The sequence below is a fragment of the Natator depressus genome, chromosome 25 (genome assembly GCF_965152275.1).
Source record: "Natator depressus isolate rNatDep1 chromosome 25, rNatDep2.hap1, whole genome shotgun sequence".
Taxonomy (NCBI): domain Eukaryota; kingdom Metazoa; phylum Chordata; order Testudines; family Cheloniidae; genus Natator; species Natator depressus.
Window position 1 is genome coordinate 9,688,285 of NC_134258.1, and position 22,756 is coordinate 9,711,040.

At 49.1% G+C, this 22,756-nt stretch overlaps 1 long non-coding RNA gene across 1 annotated transcript in view; it reads left to right on the forward strand.

Annotated features, from left to right (window-relative positions):
• LOC141977841 (uncharacterized) overlaps window positions 1-22,756 on the forward strand; it is a 146,737-nt gene that overhangs the window by 104,234 nt on the left and 19,747 nt on the right. The window contains exon 2 of the long non-coding RNA XR_012636292.1: window positions 10,595-10,678. This is a non-coding gene — a long non-coding RNA (uncharacterized LOC141977841). The remainder of the gene's footprint in view (window positions 1-10,594; window positions 10,679-22,756) is intronic.

Consider the following 22,756-nt stretch of genomic DNA (forward strand, 5'->3'; position numbering starts at 1 on the left):
CTGCTCCAGATTCTACTCCCAGCCCTCCAGAGGCTGCAGCTGTGTCACTGAGAAGAGAATTTGCCCCACCTGCTGGAAGTTGCTCCCAGCCTGGCTCACACGGATTGGCATAGAAACTAGTCTTCACATGGGGAACGCACTGTAGCCAAGTGGACAGAGCACTGAACTCAGGTTCAGAAGGCCTCAGTTCAGCCCCTGACTCTACCACTGCTTTGCTGGGTGACCTTGGTCAAGTCCTGTCCCGCTCGGTGCCTCAGTTTCCCCACCTGTAAAATGGGATAATGACACTGACCTGCTTTATAAAGCGCTTTGAGATGGAAAATACTATATAAGATCAAGGGATTGTTATTATTTGTCTGGGTTCTTTAAGTAGCTCTGTAAATTGAGCACCACTTTTATCATTCCACGTCCCCCTTCTGCTCAGGGAGACAGAACCATCCTGTTGTTATCAGCTTTTTCTTTTCCTGCTCTGCTCTGGCAGCCTTTGCTGTTTGCTGGAGCTGCCCTTCCTGCTTTTTGCTTCTCTGATCTGATCTAGATAATAACCCCACATGGTGAAATCAGCGCAGGAGAGCTGCCTGCCTCCTTTGCCGGTTCACATCCACCGGATCCACTTTCAGATAGGACACAGTCTCTTGGAAGCTTTGCTGTTGTCAGGAAGGGTGAAATCCTATTGTAGTCTCCTCTCCTTTCCACACTGATACGGGCCAGGCTCCAATGCTGCGTCACTCCTGAGGAACGTTTTTAACTCTCTGCGCAGCATAAAGTGAGCTCAGTGCTGGCGCGGAGACTGGAGTCCTGTTTATTCACAGACCAGGTGCTAGAAGGGCAGCATCCTCCTCTGCTACCCTGCCAGTGGGCAGCAGGCCTGACCCAGAGTGGTCACGTCTTGGCGGTTGAGAAGACTTTGATTTCTTTGGCCCGGTCAGGCCTTTCTCCCAAGGGTGTCACCGAGGGGGCCAGTGGCAATGGTGTTTTTGTGGGACACTTTGCCCACTGGGGCCCAGGCTGAGATCCATCCAACTCGTTACACCCATGGGCACTATAGCGCTGAGCTTTCACTGGGGGAAAAAAGACGAGTATGGGAAGCTTCTTCATTTACCGTCATGCTACCGGACTGGTGGGGCCTGAGTCTCAGCTCTTCCATTTCCGTGTTGGGAGGGGGACAGGGACTGGGTGTGAGTGCGTTTAATGTGACCTGCTGGCCCCCTGATGTAAATTAGAGCAGCCATAGGCTGCTGCGACTTACACTCTGCATCACATGGGCCCCTCTGGGGCCTGGCAAGCAGAGAATTATCACTGTGCAGCAACTCCAGCCCTGCCTCTGATCCACCCCCACAGTGGGGACTCAGCGTATGACCAGTGTAGACCCATAACTAGACAGGGAAGTCCTGGGGGGTATTTCCAGGGGGATGTTTCCATCCCCTGTATGCTGCCAGAGTGGAGTCAAGGGGCCTCATTTATCATGCAGGTGCTTTCTGCGCAGAAGTCTCCTGGCTCTCCCCCGATCACTGTGTGTGGCTCTGCCATAACTGAATTCTGGAGTTAAATGAATGCGCAGCCCTGGGGACCTACATGCAGTGAGGAGAGATTAAAAGCCCAATCAGTGTCTTCTTAACTACTCTTTTAATAACTCCTGTGATCACAGTGACCCACTGATTAGATATTTCCTTCCCCCTCCCCCCCGGCCTCCTCTCCTCCCCTTCCCCACCCTCTAAGGCCCTGTGAGAGCTGTTGATATATTATTATTGATCTCTTTTATTTAAAGCTCATCCTTGTCATTCACTTGCGAGTAATAACCAGGGCTCTTTGTTCAATAGCACAATAGACTGTCCCTGGACGGCTCCAGGTGGGAGGCTGGGAGTTGCTTTGAAAGGTTAACGTCTCTGTTAGAGAGAGGAAGGTCTCAGAAGCCGTCTGCTGTCACTTGTGGGAGCTTTTAAACAGTTACTTGGATTCCTTAACTATTAACTGATCCTGAAATGAAACCCACCTAATCCCTCCCCCACAGCTTCTCTGCTGTTTAAATATTTGGACATCTAAATTGAGTCAGCTCAGAGCTCTGCCTCCCTGGTGCCAGGGGCGAGATGGAGATTCCTAGATTCTTTTGCTCCTGACACCTGCCTCCCACAGCCCTTAGCTCCAAGGTGAGGACAGAGGGACTTTGCCCCTGCTGGAGAAGCTCAAGGCCAGCAGTGGGAATCTACTACCGACCACCTGACCAGGCTGGTGATGGTGATTGTGAAATGTTCAGGGAGATTAGAGAGGCTCCAAAGGCAATCATAAAGGGGAATTTCAACTATCCTCATATTGAGGATATGTCACCTCAGGATGGGATTCAGAGATAAAATTTATAGATATCCTAAATGACCGATTCTCAGAATAGCTTGTCATGGACGCCACAAGGGAAGAAGCACTTCTTCATTTAGTCCCAAGTGGAGCACAGGATCTGGTCCAAGGGGTGAATATAGCTGAACTGCTTGGTAATAGTGACCGTAATGTAATTAGATTAACACCCTTGTAGGGGGGAAAATGCCAAAGAAACCCATCACAGTAGCATTTAACTTCAAAAAGGGGAAAGACACAAACATGAGGAAGCTAATTAAATGGAAATTAAAAAGAACAGTCACAAGGGTGAAATGCCTGCAAACTGTATGGAAATTATTTAAAAACACCACAATAGAGGCTCAAACTAAAGGTATACCCCAAATAAAAAGAACAGTAAGAGGACCAAAAAATGCCACCATGGCTAAACAGCAGAGTAAAAAAGGTGGTTATAGGGCCACCCATTCTCACTTTCAATGACTCACTCCTCACAATAAAGTCCATGTTGAAAATTATCTGTGTTTCAGAAATAGGCTTGAGCTGCCATGTTTGGAAGGGACCTGGTTCAACTGACTCCGAAGTTCAGAGGTGGTGAGATCTAGGGTTTTAATTTGGCCCAGGCCCCGGGCCCCGGGCCCTGCAGGGGCCCCCACAGGAGTTTTCGGTGGCAATTTGGTGGCGGGGGGGGGGGGGGGGGGTCTTTCAGTGCCACCGAACACACCTGGAGTAAAGGACCTGCCGCTGCTTCTTTTGCTCCGGGTCTTCAGCGGCCATTCAGCAGCGGGGGGGTCCTTCCACTTCATGTCTTCGGCGAAGTGCACCGAAGACCCGGAGCGGAAGAACCCCCGCCGCCAAAGACCCCAGGCCCCCTGAATCCTCTGGGTGGCCCTGGGTGGTTAGAATCAAAACATTAAAACATGGAAGTCACATCCTACTGAAAAGAATAGACAGGAGCACAAACTCTGGCAAGTCAAGACTACAAGTGGAATGAGGCAGGCCAAGAAAGGATGTGAAGAGCAACTAGCGAAGGGCACAAAGGCTAACAACAATTATTTTTTAAGTACATCAGAAGCAGGATACCTGCCAAAGAGTCAGTGAGCGCTCAAGGAAGACCAGGCCATTGCAGAGAAGCTAAATGGATTCTTTGTATTAGTCTTCACTGCAGAGGGAAGGCGGGGGGTCTGGTGCTCTCCACAGCAGCCTGGGCTTCTTTGGTGGCTCTTACCACGGCCCAGCTCTGGCTTCTGGCCTGGGCAGGGAGCAGGGCCTTGGGGGTGGGGGGTATGAAGAGGAGAAGAGAGGGGTGGGAGCTCAGGTGATGAAGAGGGGCAGGGACGGGGTCTCGGGAGAAGAGGAGGGTGGGGTCACAGAGTGGGCGGGACTCCTGCAGGTGTCCCACTTTTGCCTTTTGAAAAGGTGGTCACCCTCGCCTCTAGGCACCACTGCAATGCAAAAGATCATGGTTACCTGGGTGGCTCCTTATCATAGTGTCTTTACAGGGGATGCCCTGGAATATGAATGACCTGCTACCATATAACAGACCTCTCCTCTTACTGACCAGTTGGCGGTTTAGCTATTGCAGATGTTGGGCCCAATTCACCATCGCCTTGTCATTGACAGCTGGGCTAAGTGGGTGTAAAATGCTACCATTCTGAAGGGCACTCACTTTGCACCAATGTAAAACAGTGCTCCGGGTTCTAGGGCAAGGAATCAAGAGGTGTCGTGATTTCCTTTCATGAGCCTGAGCTGGAAATCTATCGCTTCCTCTTTTCAATGTGCAGGAAAGGTTCTTCCCTATGACCCTGTGCAGACCATGGGATCCAGCCTCCCGGTCAGCAGGAAAACGTCTCTGTGAAAAGGACAGGCAGGAAGCAGTCAGAGTACTGGACTTGTGCCGTGGATCCCCTGGGTGATCCTGAGCAAGTCGCTTCACTTGTCTTTGCGTCGGTTTCCCCACCTGTGCAGTGCCTACCTACCTCCTCAGGGTGTGCTGGAACTGAATGAGTAATATTTGTACAGCACTTCAGGCTCCTCAGAGGCAAGGTGCGAGAGAAGGGCATAGTATTAATGCCAGTCATTTAGTTCATTTTATCCTGCCCTTTGCCACTGACAATGTGTGATTTTGGGCAACTCATTTCACCTTTCCGTGACTCAGTTTACCCAACTGTCTTTGCTCTGGGAAAGTGGGGCCTAGTGGTTAGAATGCTGGGGGGTGAGGGTGGGAAAGGGAAGAGTCAGGACTCCTGTGTTCTGGATCTGGGAGAGAGTACTGTTGAGTGGTGAGACGAGGGGGACCAGGAGTCTGGACTCCTGGGTTCTAAGCCCATGGCTGCAGGTTGTCTTCTTGTGGGACTCAGTTTTTCCTCATCTGTAAAATGGGGACTATGACACCCTTCTCAGCCGAGTGCTGGGAGAGTCTACATTTGTCTATTCACGCTGTAAGGGTCCATCTCTGGTACAGCCCCTAGCAAAATGGGGATCTGATCTCAGCTGGGGCTACTAGATGCTACTGTAATCTATGTAATAGACCTAATAAAAGCACTGTGGGATCCGTAGCCAGAATGTGTGGTCTAATCCAACATATTTAAGTTGCCTTGTATTCCAAGAACCCCAATGGGTGTGTGAGATGCTTTCATTTCTCCACCAGCAGTGGCTCCCCTCTGCCCTCTTGGGGCTATTATATTTACATCTGGATTTGGAAGGAGATTTTTTTTTCTTTGATCCCCGGAGAGGAATTCCCAGGAGATCAGGAGGGCTTCCCCTCTGCCAGTCCACACCTTCTGAGGAGCACCAGGTTATCTGTAGTGAGTTTCTCTGGTGCTCAAGATTCCCACAGTAATGCAGAAATGTCTGGCCTCATTACTGCAAAAAGAGCCAGAGAGGTTAAATTAGAAGCAGGTCGTGGCGTGGTTTGTTTGAAAACCACTGAATTGTGCCCTAACTTGACAATGAGAAACAATCCCCTCATCCCCTCCCCCCCAAAAAACCTCTGGTCCGTGGGCTCCCAGATGTAGCTTGTTGAAATGCTAACAAGTTTGCTTCCAAATGGTCACATATATTTTTGTGATATTCTTGGATGAGTTGAATTCTAATTCAGTCATCTTCGGGGGACGGCAGACAGCTGCTTTAATGAGTTTACAGTAGGGTTTAAAATAACCAGCATCTGTTCTTTGTGTGATCCAGGCCTCTGCCACCACAGCACTGATTTCAAAACAAAACCGTGCCCGGGAGCTGGCTGCACTGGTGCTGCTCTCTGATGTTTGCACTGCTCTGCTCTCTTGCTCCTCTGTGGCTGCGGGGGGTTTACTAGACAGAGGGGATGGGCCCGCGCTCGCTGCCCTCCTCTGGAGTCCCCGTCTGTGAAATCCTCCCTGTTCCTACACGTTTCAGAGTAGCAGCCGTGTTAGTCTGTAAAAAGGAGTACCTGTGGCACCTTTGAGACTAACAAATTTATTTGAGCATGGGATCCACTGCAAATGAGGCTCTTTGGACGCTGCCTGGGGTTTCCCCCTGCGACCCTGGCCTCCTGGAAATGTCCTCGTTAGTATAACCAGAGTAACAATCTTTCAGGGACTCCGAGGGAAGGTATTTCCATCTTGACCTCTATGTCTTTGACTCGTCTGCATGTGACAGATGGGACTGGCAGAAAAAAAGCTAAAGCTGGATGGGTGCTTTGCACTCCCAAAGGTGCCTTCCAAAAAGCCACCGAAAGAAGGCCCTGGTGTGCATGTGCTTTTAATTAGTGGGGGCACTGGGAGGAGAGCAAATGAACATGGCAGGGGACAGAATCCCAAAGTGTGTCATGCACCGCTGGGTCCAGGCAAGGCATTAGGGAGACCCCAAGTGGTGAGTCTGGGCACCACATGCTGCTTTGGTCAGTCTGGGAACCTGTGTCCAGCAGCTTTATTAATAAACCCTCTTTCTATACTCTGCAGCCTTGTGTCTTCTCCAAAAAGTGTGATAAACGGGTCCTAATGGAAGATGGAAACCCTTGCATTACCCAACCAGTCCTCATTACAGGTCTCTAAATATACCGCATTTACGTACGAAGAGCCTGTGACATCTACAGAATTAACTCCGCTTCAAGCCACCAAAAATACACAGCCTGGGAAGGAAGTGGCGCTCTTCCAAATATGATTGCACTGATGTTATTTAAAGCGTTCTTTAAACGGGGATGGGCTGAGCCGCTGGGTTTGGGAACCAGAGCCAGACCTCAGTCCAAACGGCTCCAGAGTTTGGTGGGAGTCATTCAGATGTAGGGCGGGATTTCCCAGTGAGCTTAGCTTGACTCTGCTGTGACAGAAGTCAATGGGAATCGTACCCGTTGGCTTCCATGGGAGCAGAGGGAGTGCTCTGGAAAGTCCTACGTTTGGGTTTCCCATGGTGATGCTCAGATCCAGATCTTTGTGCAGGGGAAGGGGATTCAGAGCCGGGATTCTGGGTCACAGTTAGACTCACTGTTGGTTCATGCCACACATATGTTTAAATAACAAATCAGGCGAATCTTTACTTTGCGCTGTGTAGCTTTGGATAAGTCCATGGAAAATGACAGGTTTCAGAGTAGCAGCCCTGTTAGTCTGTATCCGCAAAAAGAACAGGAGGACTTGTGGCACCTTAGAGACTAACAAATTTATCTGAGCATGAGCTTTCGTGAGCTACAGCCCACTTCATCGGATGCGTCAGTGAAGTGAGCTGTAGCTCGTGATCGCTTATGCTCAAATAAATTTGTTAGTCTCTAAGGTGACACAAGTACTCCTTTTCTTTCCATAAAAAATGTCTGTCTTTTCCAGATGGGAAATGTTCAGAACTGGCTTCCTCCAATAGCACCCTCACGCACAGAGATTAATTTGTTAAAAGAACAAAATCACAAGCAGACAAACCCCTAAGCTTAGCGGAGAAAGACGAGAGAGAGAGAGAGAGACCGTTGTCATCTGCTAAGTAATGGGAAGTGCTCAGATACGATAGTGATGAGGGAGACATATAGGTACCTGGATGGATGGACAGAGTGAAAAAGTGACCACATGGCCTAAGAGATAAGGCATCTTGTATTTACATCAGAGTGCTGAGGGGCCATGTCCCTCCATGGTCAGAGTTGACCAGGCCTTGGATTAGCTGAAAGCTCAACTTCCTCCTAACCAGAAAACTATAGGTGGGAGTGGTATGGCCTAGTGGGTAGAGTGTGGGGACCTGGGCTCTCTCTCGGGTTCTGCCACTGCTTTGCTGGGTGACCTTAGGCAAGTCATTTCATTGCCCTGTGCCTCAGTTTCCCCATCTGTAAAATGAGGATAATGAGACTGACCTCCTTTGCAAGGCGCTTTGAGTTATTCTGGATGAAAAGCGCTAGATAAGAGGTAGGTACCATTATCACTGTCTCTTCTGGGAGATGAGATGTCTGGGGAAGCTCTTGGTTGGGGCTGGTGGTGATGATAAATGAAATAATATGCTTTCCTGTTGTTCTGATCGTTTTCTCTGCGGTGAGCATGAACCGGCGGTAGAGTTAATGGACCAGATTCAGAGACTGGATATTAGGAAACACTATTTCACTAGGAGGGTGGTGAAGCACTGGAATGGGTTCCCTAGGGAGGTGGTGGAATCTCCATCCTTAGAGGTTTTTAAGGCCCGGCTTGACAAAGCCCTGGCTGGGATGATTTAGTTGGTGTTAGTCCTGCTTTGAGCAGGGGATTGGACTAGACGACCTCCTGAGGTCTCTTCCAACCCTAATCTTCTATGATTCTATGACTGGCAGAGATGGGTGAATACCAGCACCAAAAGAGCCAGGGATTTCCCTGTTGTCAACCCAGTTGAGTGTGGAACCCACTGGTCCTGCCTGCCAGGCCTCTGAGCAAACCCCTAGACCCCGCTCCCTCCTGCAGTTTTATGTGGCCACTTTTTCGAGAATGCACATTCTCGCGACGCCTCCGCACACCACAAAATTAATGAACATCAGGCAAGTGGAATGCCATTAACCTTGCTGAAATCTGGCCAAGACGGGAGTTGACATTCCTTGCTCTTGCAGAAAGCCACGTGAGAGCTTTAATGATCAGGACCTTGCTTTGTCTGTACATCTCACCACCCAGGAGGCTCTGACTGGCATATCCTTCTGGGTGTAACTCCGACCCCCCTCTGCCCTATTGGGCCATAGGAAACCACAGGCTCCGATCACTGCTTAGCCCCTTCTGGCTACAGTGCCTGATTCCCATTTCAGTCTCTGTTGCTGCTGCCTTTCTTTCCCAGCCCGTAACGGGGGCGAGGGACATGCTGCTAGGAGCAGGGCTGCCGTGCATTGGGCAAAAGCCTCGGCAGAAGTAATCAAGCGGGAGGCGATGATGGCACTTCAAGGCCTGAGCGGATGGATTTTATTTATTGCTGCCACTCGCTGAGAAAATGGACTTAGGAAGAGATTCCCTGGGCCGCGGCTGCAGGAGGAGGGGGGCAGCTTCTGTTTCGGTTAAATAGAGCATCGCCTGACAGAGCTGTGATTTAGCCGCGGCTATTTAAAGGGACCCGGAGGCAGCTGACGCTGAGCATCTGCAGGCGAGAGAGCCAGCTTCAGTGTTCAGCTGCATTAAAAAAATAGAAACACACGCACCCAATGGGAACCTGTGAGAGCCAAGCGGAGGAGGAGGGATTTGTGCTTTAGAGGGGCTTCAGCAGTGCCTGAGTACTGAGCTAGCTCCACATCCCACCCTTGGAAAAATCAGCCCTTGCTTCTGGGCTCCCTCCTCCGGGGCTGTTCGCTGGGCTATGTAATGCATCACCTGCTCTTGTTTTACCCCATTTATTTTCCGTGCTGCCCATCTGCCATTCCTGACATGCGTGATGGCCTCATAACCGGCCCCCCGGGCCGTGTGCCGTTATCTGAGTCCTTTTGTTTGGTTCGGAAGGAAGATTAAAGCCCAGATGTCTTGGAATAATAAACAAAGCTATAAATTTACATGGTGCTTGCGGTATTTACCAATCTGCAAGCTGGCACTTGGCTGGAAACCACACTGTGGTCTGTTATGCGTTCCCCCCTCCCCGGTCCATGGTTACCCTCCCATCTAGCAGGGAGTTGGAATTGAGCTGTTGAGACAGATCACGTTGCTCTACCTTAATTCCTGATCAGTCTCCACTCTCTGCTCCCTACATGGCCCAAAACATGGGTCTGGAATGTGCGCTAGGGGTTGGCTCAACTCAGCTTTGTCCCAAATAGCATAGCGCAGCTTCTCCCTCCTCCCTGCCGAGCCCTCTCGTGGACTGTGACAAACATTCATTAATGCAGGCAGTGTTGTTGTAGGCCTGTGGGTCCCAGGATATTAGAGAGACGGGGGTGGTGAGGTAAGACCAACTCCTGCTGGAGAGAGACACACTTGCGAGCTACGCAGCACTGAAGAAGGCCTCTGACCAGAAGAAGAGCTCTGTGGAGACACAATAGCTTCTCTCTCTCCCCAACAGGAGCTGGACCAATAAAAGATCCGACCTCACCCCCCTTGTCTCGCCATATGTTCATTAACTCATCCTCACAACGCTCCCAGGAGAGGGGACATGTGGATTGCAGCTCATGAGTCTTTGCGTTTCAGATCTGCAGGGTCAAATGGACACATGTAGAATCCGATCCATTTACAAGCGGGAAGGAGAGCGAGGGGGTTGAAGGATGGAGATCTGAAATGTGGGGTCATGGGGTCGAATTTACCAAAGTGATCAGCAATGGCTAAGCTCAGCCTGGCCCCCCTCTCCTCCTCCCACCCCCAAGTCCATGGGAAAAGTCTCACTGACTTCAGTGGGAGGCGAGTTAGGCTAATGATGAGAGCTTTAGGAGGCAACTGACCTGTAACTACTAACACGCTGCATCCCAGCGGTGGCTGCATTTCAGTGGGGGGTTAAAACCTGATTTTACCGAGCTCCTCCTCAGGTCATGCTCCCATCAAACGTGTAAAATGGTAATGGCCAGGGCACGTTTGGCATGATAGGTCCATTTACACCATGAACCAAAGCCACGCTCTGTCCATTGATGCCAGTTATGGATCATATTAGCATTCCCCGTCTTGGTGAGAGAAGAGAGCCCAGGTGTCCTGACTCCCAGCCCTATGGTTTTAACCACGCCATGGTTTTAACCACACCATTTTCTTGTCCTGTGTCTAATAAAATTCTTTGTTTGGTGTCGGTGCTGAAGCAACTCTGTGATTCTCTTGGTAACGCAGAGAACATATGAGATTGTTCTCATGCTTTATTATAGACCAATATTTCTTCGAAAGCAATTTTGAGATATTATTGCTTTTTTTATTTATAGGCTTTTTTCCAGGGGCCTCGTCATTGCCGGGCATGAGGGCCTCATATGCATTAATGGAACGAGCTTCATGACACCCTCTGCAAGGTAGGGATGTATTGTCCCCCTGGGGAATTGAGGCATCCCGTGTGAAATTGACCTCTGTGCAGAGGGCCAGCTCTGTATAGGGCATAAGTGGGGTATAGATCTTGTGGGATCTGTTTCACCCAGGGAGACTGACACAGATTCTAGCCCCTACGTGCTGCTCCAGAAGCATATGGGCCATGCAGGGGCCACAACTGGCCAAGGTAGAACTCCCCCTATGCAGAGCTTCTGTAAGTGGCCCTATGCTGCCCCATCGAAAACCTCTGGCACGGGAGGGCAAGAGAGTGTTGACTGAGGACTGTGCATAGGGCAAGGAGCATTCTGGGCTGGGCCTTTGGCAAGCCGGGATGGGCTGCCATCAGTTAGAGCAACTGGGGGCTGCTCTAACTTCCACCAGGGGCTGTCTCAGGTGCCAAATCAGCCCAGGATTCAAGCGGCACAAAGCCGACCCTAAGCCGTTTGGCCGAGATCACAAAGGGAGCCAATAATGCAACCAGGAATGGACCTCTGGCCTTTTTGAAGCCTAATCAAGGGCCCCCTTAATCCCAAACCATCCTTCCAAGGTTCCCAGGATCAAGCTCAGAGTGCAGTTGCACCCCTCTCCTCAGTCCCAGAGGAGCGTGGGGCCCATGAGATGTCAGCTCTGGAAAATCCAGCGAGCTGTCAGATCCTGGAGTAATTTTTTTTATGTTCTGCTCTCCACCAACAAGACACAAGATTAATTACAGCCATAAAAACGTTAGGCGCTTTCTAAATATTTTATGGGAATAAGCACACACAATATGCAGTTTTACTTTTCCCATTTCCGTAAAGGACATTTTGTTTGCAATAACTGAGAAATTGACGGGTGATTTTTAATTCTCCCATCCACTCTGAGGGATTTTGCGGGGAGGAGGGGTAGACGCGAGTGTGTGGATAAAATCATTATTAGTGGCACTTCCTTGGGGGAGCAGGGGAGAGGAAATGCACCAGGAGAATTCAATCCGAAAAAATAAAATGGTCTTAAATTGCTGTTAGAATTCAGGACACCGCATCTGCACTCCAGCTTGACGTGTGTTAGCAACAACATGGCAGGAAGCAGTTGGCAGGCAGGGCATGCTTGGTGGCTGTTGTTTCGATCACAGTGGTTGCTAACGGGGCTGTAGCAGGGGCAGGTTCCTGCTACGGGTTCCTTCTCCCTACACAGCCAGAATGGGAGGTCAGGGTGCACAACCAAGCCGGAAAGCTGCCTTGGGGAATCTTCCCTACACACCCTGCGTGAGCAGGACGCCCTTGCTTCGGCAACACTCAGCCAACAGAAATGTCCCTCCAGCACCGTTACTGCTGGGGTAACAGAGCAGCCCTCAGGGGAGGGGGGACTGAGATTCTAGCCCAGGGACCCTACTCGTTAAAGGGCCAGGTTTTGCTCTCAGTTACCCCTATCGACTTGCTTTGGCTTTCCATCAATGTAACCGACACCGGAATCTGGCCCATACAGTCTATTCATATCGCGAAGGGTTCCCCTTGGAGGTCTGCAGATTGCTTGGGAGACAGCATACGTTTTGCAGCATACGTTTGTTCCCCATTCCTGAGCTGCCTTCGCGCCAGGCAGTGCAGGGAAGCTCCAGATTTGGACCTCCAGCAGCTGCAGTGGAATACACTCCTTCCCTGATCCTCACTGAGTGTCTTTAGCTACCACAGCAGCTCCTCCAATTTTCCAGTGTCACTGCAGCGGTGCAAGGCAGGAAACCATTAGCGATCAGGTTTCACTGTGTCTCATTCCCAGTTTAAATATTGAAGAGGCTGAGAAACACCTCTTCATCGTAGCAGTTGACCTGAACTGGTATCTCTCGCCTTGTGCATCTGTTATTTTTTGTGAGCTGTCACGGTGTCTGATTGTGGAGTGAGGAGATGCAGCGCTCCTGAGCCCTGACACGCAGCAAGACTCAGAGTTGTGCTGAATATTTCATGCAGACAGAAACACCAGCCTGTTTTCAATTCAGATTTTTTTTCCCCCTGCTCCTCGAGCTGCATAAATGATGCATATTGTTTAAGCTTCCTGAGTTGGGACTGATGCAAGCCTTTGCAGCCAGTTGGTCGGTTGCCACTAGGAATGGCAGCCTTGTAGGAAGTGGACCCAGTGGATTCTGTTTCCTGCCTGAAAGAGAGCGAGCGAGCTCCTGACCCATGCTCCCTGTGTGGTAGAACCCCTAACTTATGAGGTGTGTATTCTGTTCTCTGGCTGTGGAATTCCCTTCTGATTCTCCAGGTAACACTGGACTCTGAAGAAGCATCACTGGTTTACAGGGCTGATTTTGCCCAAAGCAGCTTCCTAGTGAGAGAATCTCCAAGCAGTTCAAAAAAGGGGAAGTTCCCCTTTTTTTCCCCACCAACTAGCTCCACCAGAACTGTCCTGACTGAAGCTGTGGCCACTGACATGTTTAGACGACATCCCCAGGGAGTCCAACCTGGTATTAGTGATAGCATGGACCAGGACCCGATGGTGCTAGGGGCTCTACAAACGTAGAACAGAAATACAGTCGCTGCTCCAAAGAATTTACAATCTGAGTAAAAGACAGCTGGTGGATACAGTCAGATGGAGCACAAAGAAACAATGGGTGAGGCTATGATTTTTGCATGGACATCACAACGTTTACAATAATCATGAATTGGAATAAAGTCCATGACAAGCCCCCCCCTGCACCCACCCACCTGCAATGGAAGCGTATGTCCTGGGGGCTGGGCATGACTGCCAGCTCTCCCTGACTTTCTGTTTATTTCCCGCACCTTGGCTATGAAATTTACTAAAAATTTCCATGCCAAAACCATAGCCGCAACAATGAGGCAATCATAGTCAGCATGGTGAGCAGTGGCCTTAGCACACTAGCCGTTGTCCTGCCTAACCATTGTCACCTGATTACTGGGAGTCGGGGTGTGACCGTTGTTATGGTTGAACGGTGCCCGTGGGGGGGCTTGCTTAACACCATGTCATCTGAGGGTAATTATTTGGTTGGTTCAGCCTTTTAATGCTTTATCGTGAGATCTAAACACTGCAGCTTTCATGGGCATTAATCTTCATTTGGCAGCTTCAAGTGAAATACCAGGTGATTTCAGTGAACCCACGAATAGGAGATTAGTGCCAGATTTCTAAAGGTATTTAGGTACTTAAAGATGAAGATAGGTGCTCTTGAAAATCCCACTAGGCTACTATTTTCATCTCTAGGTGCCTAAATACCACTTAGTCTAATAACCTGTGGCTAATGCCAGATACTTCAGAAGAGGGTGTATGTCCCCTGTCATGCACCTAATCGATAGGGTACCATGAGGTAAGCTTCCTTCCTGACCCTGGCTAGTGACCAGTTTATGCCCTGAAATATGAGGATTGCCAACCCTTTTAATTTTACTGGCGCTTTGGTAGCATAAACTCAACTGCTATTCTTGTTCCCAGGCTGTAGAGGTCTTTTGATATGCATGGGCTAGTCCCATTGAAGTGTGTGGTTGTTGTACACATGCACCCAAGGGGCAGGATTTATCTCTCAATGCCCAATCCTGTTTTGAATTTTACTGCCCCCCCAATTCCTGTAACAATGAGTTTCACTGGTTAATTGCAGTGGAATTCAGAATTGGCAATCACTGTAGAGAGATGAGGATGAGTTGGCCATAAAGATCGCTTTCACATGATCAAAAGCCTCTGCTCATCATTTGTGTCTGTATAGCAGGGTCACTCTGTAGTTACTAAGGGCCAGCCAACCTGTGGTTCTAAAACTCACCTTTCTGAAGGTGTTTAGAGGCTAATTAGAGCCAACTGTAGCATGCAATCAAGCCTGTACTAATTGTAATATATGTCAGCCAGGTGCACTCTGAGCATCTGTCGAGGAACAAGACAGTTCAGTTCCCTACCAGAGTAAATCGTCTTTTAACTGCTTTGCTGTAAGCCACCAGAGGGTCCCAAAACAGAGCAGGACCTGTTACAGACTTCCAGATCTGACTGCAGCCAAGCCACAGTCACCAGGGGAAGGACAGCAACTGGTCCTCCTCTTTTTCACAGGACAAATTGTCGAAAAGACCTTACCTTAAACACGTTACCTTCTCTGAAGCGTAGTAATGATCCTCAACTAATGATCCTCAATTAAATCCGAGCATGGCTCTGTGAGCTAATATGACTAACAGAAGAGACGGATGCCCCAACACTTCAATTTTGGTTCTGTTTTTGAACCCAACTTGCAAAAGGAAGAGCTGATTTTGGGGTGCCCAACCCAGAGACACACTGGGGCCTGATTTTTGGTGGTTCCTTTCAACGTCAGCTGGGGTTGTCGGTGCTCAGCTCTCCGACAGCCAGCCTGAGCTTCGTGCGCTCAAATCAATGGTCAGTTCTGAAACCTGCAGGGCAACGAAGGGGAAGCGACCTGCCTGAGGTCAAGGAGCAGAGCCAGGATTGGAACCCAGGGGTATGTCTGCACTGCAAAAAAACCACCTAGAATGTCATGTCTCCGTGCCCACATTGGAGGCAGGCCACCAGATGCAGGTGGGATCGAGTAGTGTGGAGAGCGTCGGTGAATTCATCTACCTAGGCTACCAGCAGAGTTGAAACAGTCGCCGCAAACCGGACTTTCTGTGGCGAGTAGGTCTTGCTGCCTCCTGCTTGAAGCAGTGTAGACGTCCCTGTCCGGGCTGGAGCCTGGGCTCTGATACCCGGGAAGGGTCTCGGAATGTCTGCACTGCTATTTTTCGCTCGAGAGCCTGAATAATTTGCCAGAGGCTCTGAAACTTGCCACCACAGGTTTTTCTTTGCTGTGTAGACGTCCCTTAGGTCTCCTGATGTCCCTTAGGTCTCCTGAGGTCGAGTGACTTGCCCACTAGACCGCACTGCCTCTGCATGTGTGCACCCACACACCCGTGCATTTTGAAGGAACATTTGTGGATGCCTGTTGTGAATCTGTTTTTTAAAGGGCTAGATTTTTCAGATTCCATGCAATTCACCTCTGCTGGGCAGGAGCATAGTGCATGCCTGCTTCCAGTTTGGGTAGATCCTCTGCCCAATTAAACTCCCCATTGCTTTAACCGGACGAGACATTCTGCACTGCCTGTCCTAATTTGTATTGTAGTGTTGTTGGCCACACTACAGTAGCTTCCACACCAGAGGTGGCTGCATTTTTCACTGGTAGGGAAAATGGAGTAACGCCTCTGAGTGTATAATTTGCTATTCTGCAAAAGACTTCGAGGTTTTTATGGGGTTTTTTTGTTTTTTTGTTTTTTTGCAAAAGATACTGTATAGAAATCTGTCAATAATAATCAGCCATTCAGGTACAGCACAAAGAGTAATGGGAACTGTGTTTTTCTCTGCAGCCCCATGAGATATCATCACCCGATACTTACAAAGGTTTCCTCTAAATGCAAACCCCTCCAGGCATTTTAGCAGCTGAAAATGAGTGATTAGAGGAATTCCTGGTGTAATTTCTACACTCTTCTTTGTAAGGTTTTTTTTCCATGAATGGAAGCTGCCCACCTCATTTTCTTTTACAAATTACCCGCGATTGATGGTGCAAAGAAACCTGTCATGAAATTTTAAAAAATGGCTGCCTGTTAGAGCAACTCTTTAACTAAAAGATCAAACAAAAATGATAATGAAAACCACGGGATGTACTTCTAAGTGGTGGCTGAAGGCAGGGGCTCCTGTATTGGTTACTTGGGTGGCTTTTACTGTATTGGTAGCTCTGCACAGGGGTGAATAATGGATGGACAACCTCACATTTGTCTGTCTCTGAACCCATTCAAATAAGAATATAAGAATGGCCCTCCTGGGTCAGACCAAGCGTCCATCTAGCCCAGTGTCCCGTCTTCCCACAGTGGCCAGTGCCAGGTGCCCCAGAGGGAATGAACAGAACAGGGAATCATCAAGCGATCCATTCCCTGTCACCCATTCCCAGCTTCTATGGGCTAGAAGATACTGCTGGCTTCATTGCTCCAAGGTTGAAGCTAGCTCATGTATATCTACCTCTCACCACACACATAGACACTCAGTGTCTACTAAGGTCCATTGCGCCAGCCAGAGGGACCATGGGTGATGGTGTCGCACCAGGTGTTGTGTAGCAAAGGGCCCAGATCTGGCTCAATCCTACGAATCCACGTATCTCTACGGCAGCCCTGCAGGCGGCTCCGGGTAGGATCAGGACATGCACCCCTTTGCCCATCAGTGGAGTGCTTGAACGCACGGTGTGCATGATGTCCTAGCGATATGGCTGAAGAGCCAGCAATGCTGCTTTGGGATATGATGGGCGACTGAAGGAAGGCCGGATCTCATCAGGACCGTGACGCGTTGTACAACATCAAGCGACATTATACTCAGGGTTTGGCACTGCCAATGCATGTGGAGTGCAAGGAGCTGCTCCAATCGGCCTGCTGGAGGGTCCGGGTTTCTGACCCGTAGAGTGACACAGGTCGTTCACAGGCTTGATAGATCCTGAACTCTGTCTCAGCGCAAAGGCATTTCTGCACCCGTAAATGAGACATGGACTTCATGGAGGAGGCAACAAGACCTATTCACCGAAGAACGTTTGGTTTGCTATGACCCTTTGAACTCTGCTTGCAGCCTAGATAGATGAACTCCGCACGCTCCAGGGTACTCGATCCCACCTGCACCCGGGGGTTCTGGTGGCCCAGCTCCAAGCTTCTGGACCTTGGTCCTCTGCCATGAGGTAGTAAACCCCATAGGCAGCTGGGTTGCACTACTTGAGCTGCAGTCACACCTGTGATTGTAGGACAGACATAACCTTTAGACCCGCGGTTCTCAAACAGGGGGTCAGGACCCCAAAGTGGGTCGCGACCCTGTTTTAATGGGGTCACCAAGGGCTGGCATTAGCCTTTCTGGGGCCCAGGGCCGAAGCCCAAGACCCACTGCCTGGGGCTGAAGCCCTTGGGCTTCAGTCCCAGGGTGTGTGTGTGTGGGGGGCACTCAGGTTACATGCCCTCCTGGGGCTGAAGCCCTTTGGCTTCAGCTTGGCTATTAAGATGTCTTCTTCTGTGATAGATTGTGAAAAGGGATGCATCTCCTGATCCTACCCGGAGCCGCCTGCAGGGCTGCCGTAGAGATTCAGAGTGGTGGGGCTCTGATTTTGGCTTTGGGCTGTGGGGCTCAGGCTTCAGTCCCCCCTCCTGGGGTCATGTAGCAATTTTTGTTGTCAGAAGGGGGTCGTGGTGCAATGAAGTTTGACAACCCCTTCATTATAGATTCAAGGAGCTCAATCTGTTTATCTTAAGGGGTGACTTGATCATAGTCTATAAGTATGTACATGGTGAACAAAAATTTGACAATAAAGGGCTCTTCAATTTAGCAGTCAAAGGTCCAACAACTTCCCAAAGGTCTAACAACCCCACAGATTTTTAACAGTGAGGGTAATTAACCATTGGAACAAGTTACCAAGTGTTATAGTGGGTACTCCATCACTTCGGAAATTTTAAAATCACAGTTAGAAGCTTTACTGAAAGATATGCTCTAGATCAAAGAGGAATTAGTCAGGGACATCCTATGTCTTGTATTGCATACAGTATGTCAGACTACATGATCACAATGAGCATCTCTGGCTTTATGATCTATGGAAAATGGCTTTTTTATTAATGAAACACCATTTTTGAGTGGGAATTTTTTTCAGCTGGGAGATTCTGACCAACTCGACTCTGAAGTCTCGGGTAGTGACCACTAATCAGAGGCAGGAACCTGGGCTAGACGGACCATCGTGGTGTGACGGGGTATGGCACCAAAAGAACAGACAGATCTTTAACACCGTTTTCAACGTGAAATTCTTCATCTTGAAATGACCTTGATCCTTTACTTTGCACAGAAGGCTCGATTGGAGAAGGGGTGGGGGTGGGGGAGAAAATCAGACACTTTTCTTTTCCCTCTTGCTGAACGTGTTTTGAATCATTTCAATGCCAAACGACCTCATTCAATTTTAATCCTCCAAAACAAAATCTTTATGTCCACACAGCTGCTAGCCCTAGAGTACTCATGGCTCCCATTCGTTCCATGACACTGCACGAGCTGAAGGACTGACTTTCACACACTCAGAGAAAGGAAGGGCTGGAAGGGACTCCAGAGACCATCTAGTCCAGCCCCGTCACTAAGGCAGGAGCAAGTAAATATAGACCATCCCTGACAGGGAGGGAGAGAAGATTTCAATGTAAAAAAAGGGGAGAAACAGAATGAGAATCAGATAAGCTCATGAAGGATGGGTCCATCAACAGCAGTTGGCCAAGATGGTTTGGGATGCAACCCCATGCTCCAGGTGTCCCTAAACCTCCAACTGCCAAAAGCTGGGATGGGGTGACAGGGGATGGATTATTTGAAATTGCACTGTTCTGTTCATTCCCTCTGAAGCATCTGGCCACTGCTGGATACTGTTGGATAATACTGGGTTAGATCCAGTGGTGGATTAGCCACTGGGCCAGCAGGGACCCTGGCCAATTGGGGGGCCCCAGGAAAAATGGGTGCCCCGTGCCCCAACATGCTCCTCCCACCCAGCATTCCTGTTGGGGAGCAGGGGGGGCCCCTATGCCCCAACCCCGCTCTTCGGCAGCAGTGCCGGGGGTGGCGGGGGGGGGAGACGGGACTGCAGGCAGAAAAGGTGGAGGTGTGGGGAGGGGTCCCCACTTGCTGTGGCTCAGAGCCCCACAAACCCCTAATCCGCCTCTGGCTAGATGGACCATTGGTCTGACCCACTATGGCCGTTCTTACGTTCTTACAAATATAGTGGAGGAAAGTGAATAGAGTGGAGAGGAGTGTGGTGTAATGGGTAGGAATGTGGATTGGGAGTTAGGAAATGAGGGTTATAATCCCAGTTTGGCCACAGACTAAATCCTTTCGTCTCTTGGTGCCTGAGCTTCAGCCTTTGTCTCTTCAATCCGTAAACCCTTTGGTGGCAGAGACCATCTCTCGCCATGTATCTGTACAGTGCATCCAGCACAACTGTTCTCCAATGGGATCTCTAGGTGTCACAGTAATAATTACAAAGAAGGCACTTTAAGTTCATGCAACTGTAGTGTGTGTGCGTGCGTGCGTGCGTGTGCGTGCGTGTGTCTGTCTGTCTGTGGGTGGGAGAGCATAAGCTATTGGCCTGATCCAAAGTCCATTGGAGTAAATAGAAAATCTCCACTGGGTTTTGGATCAGGCCCTTGGTAAGAAGAAGTTGATAAACAGGGTTTCTGAGGGATCTGGGTGGGGTGAAAGAGGACAAATAGTGACAAGTACAGTATAAAAAAGAAGAATGCAGAGTTCAAAGCCCCAGCTCAAATGGAGCTGGCATTACAATATCAAAGCTTTTGGGAGCCCCGGGAAGTATCACACCTCAAGTTGACACTTTTTGGGGGCGAAAAAAAATTCCCCCAGCTTTTTCCTGTGCAAAAAATAAATAAATAAATAAACTGTGGATCAAAAAGCACGTGTAGTGTCTTCTCCATTCCCAGAGAGAGTAGGGAGAGTGAAACCCAGTCAGTAATTCAAACAGCACAGCAGATAAATAGCCAGATCTTTTGGATTCTGGGCATGAAATAAGGAAAGTGGAGAGTGAAATCGTTCCAGAAAGGAGAGACACCAAGACACATGCCTGCGAAGGTGCATGCACAAACACCTAGACACACAGAGACAGGCAGACACATGCCCAGGCATGCATGCTGCAGGTTTTCATTGCAATGGAGAGCCCAGTGTTGGGGGAAGAAAATGGAAGCAGTGAGGGAAAGTGCCAAGAATTGCCTCCTTCCCAAGCAATAGCTCCTGAAAAGAAACAAATCTGACCTCACCGTGGAAAGGATTTGTAGGTTCCAGGGAGTGTTGTGATCATCTGTCTGGCCTCCTGCATAACACAGGCCGGAGAACCTCACCTCCTTCCATCAGGTGAAAGTCCTTTGCTGATCAGACTAAGCCATCTGTTGGCTCGAGGGGAGCTCCCCTAGTTTCCTTGTCCAAATGTCAAAGTGCCCTAGGACTAGGATAGTGGAGTCAGAGGAACCAAGGTGATAGAAGGCCCAGCCCAAACTTTTGCCTCACAATGAACCTCTGTGATTTTCTGAAGGTCTAGAGATGGCCGGGGTCGAATCCAAATCTACATTCCTCCTGCCATTTGCTCCCATTCTCAACCCAAACCTGGGCCCGATCCCAGTTTTTCCCAGAGACGTTTCCTACCTAAATCCTGATTAGGCCCTAGTCCATTTAGCTAGTGAGGCAGAATTTGATCCCAGCTCGGGGTGGCCTGATGGCTGCAGGCTGCATTACCCTCCTATTGAGTTCTTTAGAAGTGATTCACTTGCTACTTGGCCTTGAACTGGACAATAAGTGCCTTCGTCTTGGGGACGTGTGTCTGATGTCCAAAGATCTGGCTCTCAAGCACGAGGAAAATGTGCCCTCAATGGCCCCAGTTTCTTTCTGGGCATTATGGAGAGCATTTGCTTCTCAGGGATATAAACACTGAACATCTAAGAGGGGAATGGGGAACGCCTATAGAGAGAGACACAAAGCACTGTTGGAAGGCATATTCCAACGACTCCCATCTCCTAACGCAGTCCCCGCACGTGAGGTTCTGAATTTCAGAAAACTTCCCCCTTTTCTGCCTTCAGTGTCTGTCCAAAATTCATCTTCCAGGAATATAAATTAAGTTCTCTGGTTATTATTGATGTTAATGGAGGGAGAAATCTGCCCTCTGAAGGCTCAATTAATTTCCATGTCTGATGCTTCTGCATTGTTTGAATACTTGTTTCTTTATTTTTAAAAAAAAGAAGAATGAATTTTTAAAAAGTAATCAGGCAAGTTTTGGCTCCATCGCCAAGGAAGAAGGGTCGTGGGGGTCCCATTCTAGACTAGGAAAATAAATTGTGTTTACAGTCGTGTCAGCTCACATGCTTTAAAACACTGGCCTACTCTGGGCTCACTCAACACCCTTAAGAACACGTTAGCTAGTCATGATCAACCCTACGGAGGAATTTATAATTGACCTCAGCTAGCTGACACATTTTTAGTCACTCGCCTCCTAGTGTAGCTGAACACGTCCACAAACTTGTTTTAAAACACTGCTCATTTTCCTAATCTAGACAAAAGGCCTATGATCTGAATAAGAGGCCATAGACATTCACCCAGGAAGTAGATGTCTACACTTGGAACTTGTCTACATGTTTCCCTAGTCCGCATCAGCTGGGGTGTAAATTCTAATGTGCACGAGTATGTTGCACGCAAACTGGCCCTTGTGACCCTGCTGGCACGTACTAAAAGTTCCCTAGTGGACATTAATGTAGCACTTGGGACTCCATGAACTCGCTCTAGTAAACTTTTAAGGTACAACATGTTAGTGTGCAATATACTGGTGCATGTATGAATTTACCCCCCAGCTGGCGCGGACTAAGGCCGCATGTAGACAGGTTCCAAGTGTAGCCATATACTTACTCTCAGAAAAGCAGAGGTGCCCTATAATCCATGATCAATTTGGGCTTCAGTGACTTTCCCAGGGTCACAGTGAGAGCCAGTGTTAAAACCAGGAGAAGAATTTAGGAGTCTTTAATCCTAGACTACTGGAGCGAACACCTCTCTCTACCTCAGCTACCTTGCTAAGGTGCAGTGAAGGGGAAGGAATTATTTTTGGAAGAATGTGTGCACGCAGCATCAATCGGAACCCAGTCCTGGAGCTAAGATCTATTGCTGAGCCACAAGTTAAAGAGAAGAGGCCAAAAGACCAATCCAGAGGCTGACAGGGGATGAGGAAGGGTAACAGGCTGCTATCTGGGCAGTTGAATGGCCTAATTTCTCTGCACTCCGAGGCCCAGAGGGACAGAGAGAACCTAATGTCCTTTTGTTTCGAAATACAAATAGGCTGGTATCTCACTTCTCCAGACATGCCGGAGCTCGGAGTGTCTCTTTTTTGACTCAAGAGTAAATGTACCCTGGAAAAATTTGGAGAATAACAAGGGACCATGTGCAGGCAGCTCCAGCCAGGCTGGTGTTTTCAAATTTGTGGGCATCCACTTGCCATGGTTAAATCAGAGCCTTGGCAAATGACCTCAGTTTAGTCCCTGTCAAGTACCAGTCACAGAGACTAAATCATCTCTATAGTGGAGCACAGTTGG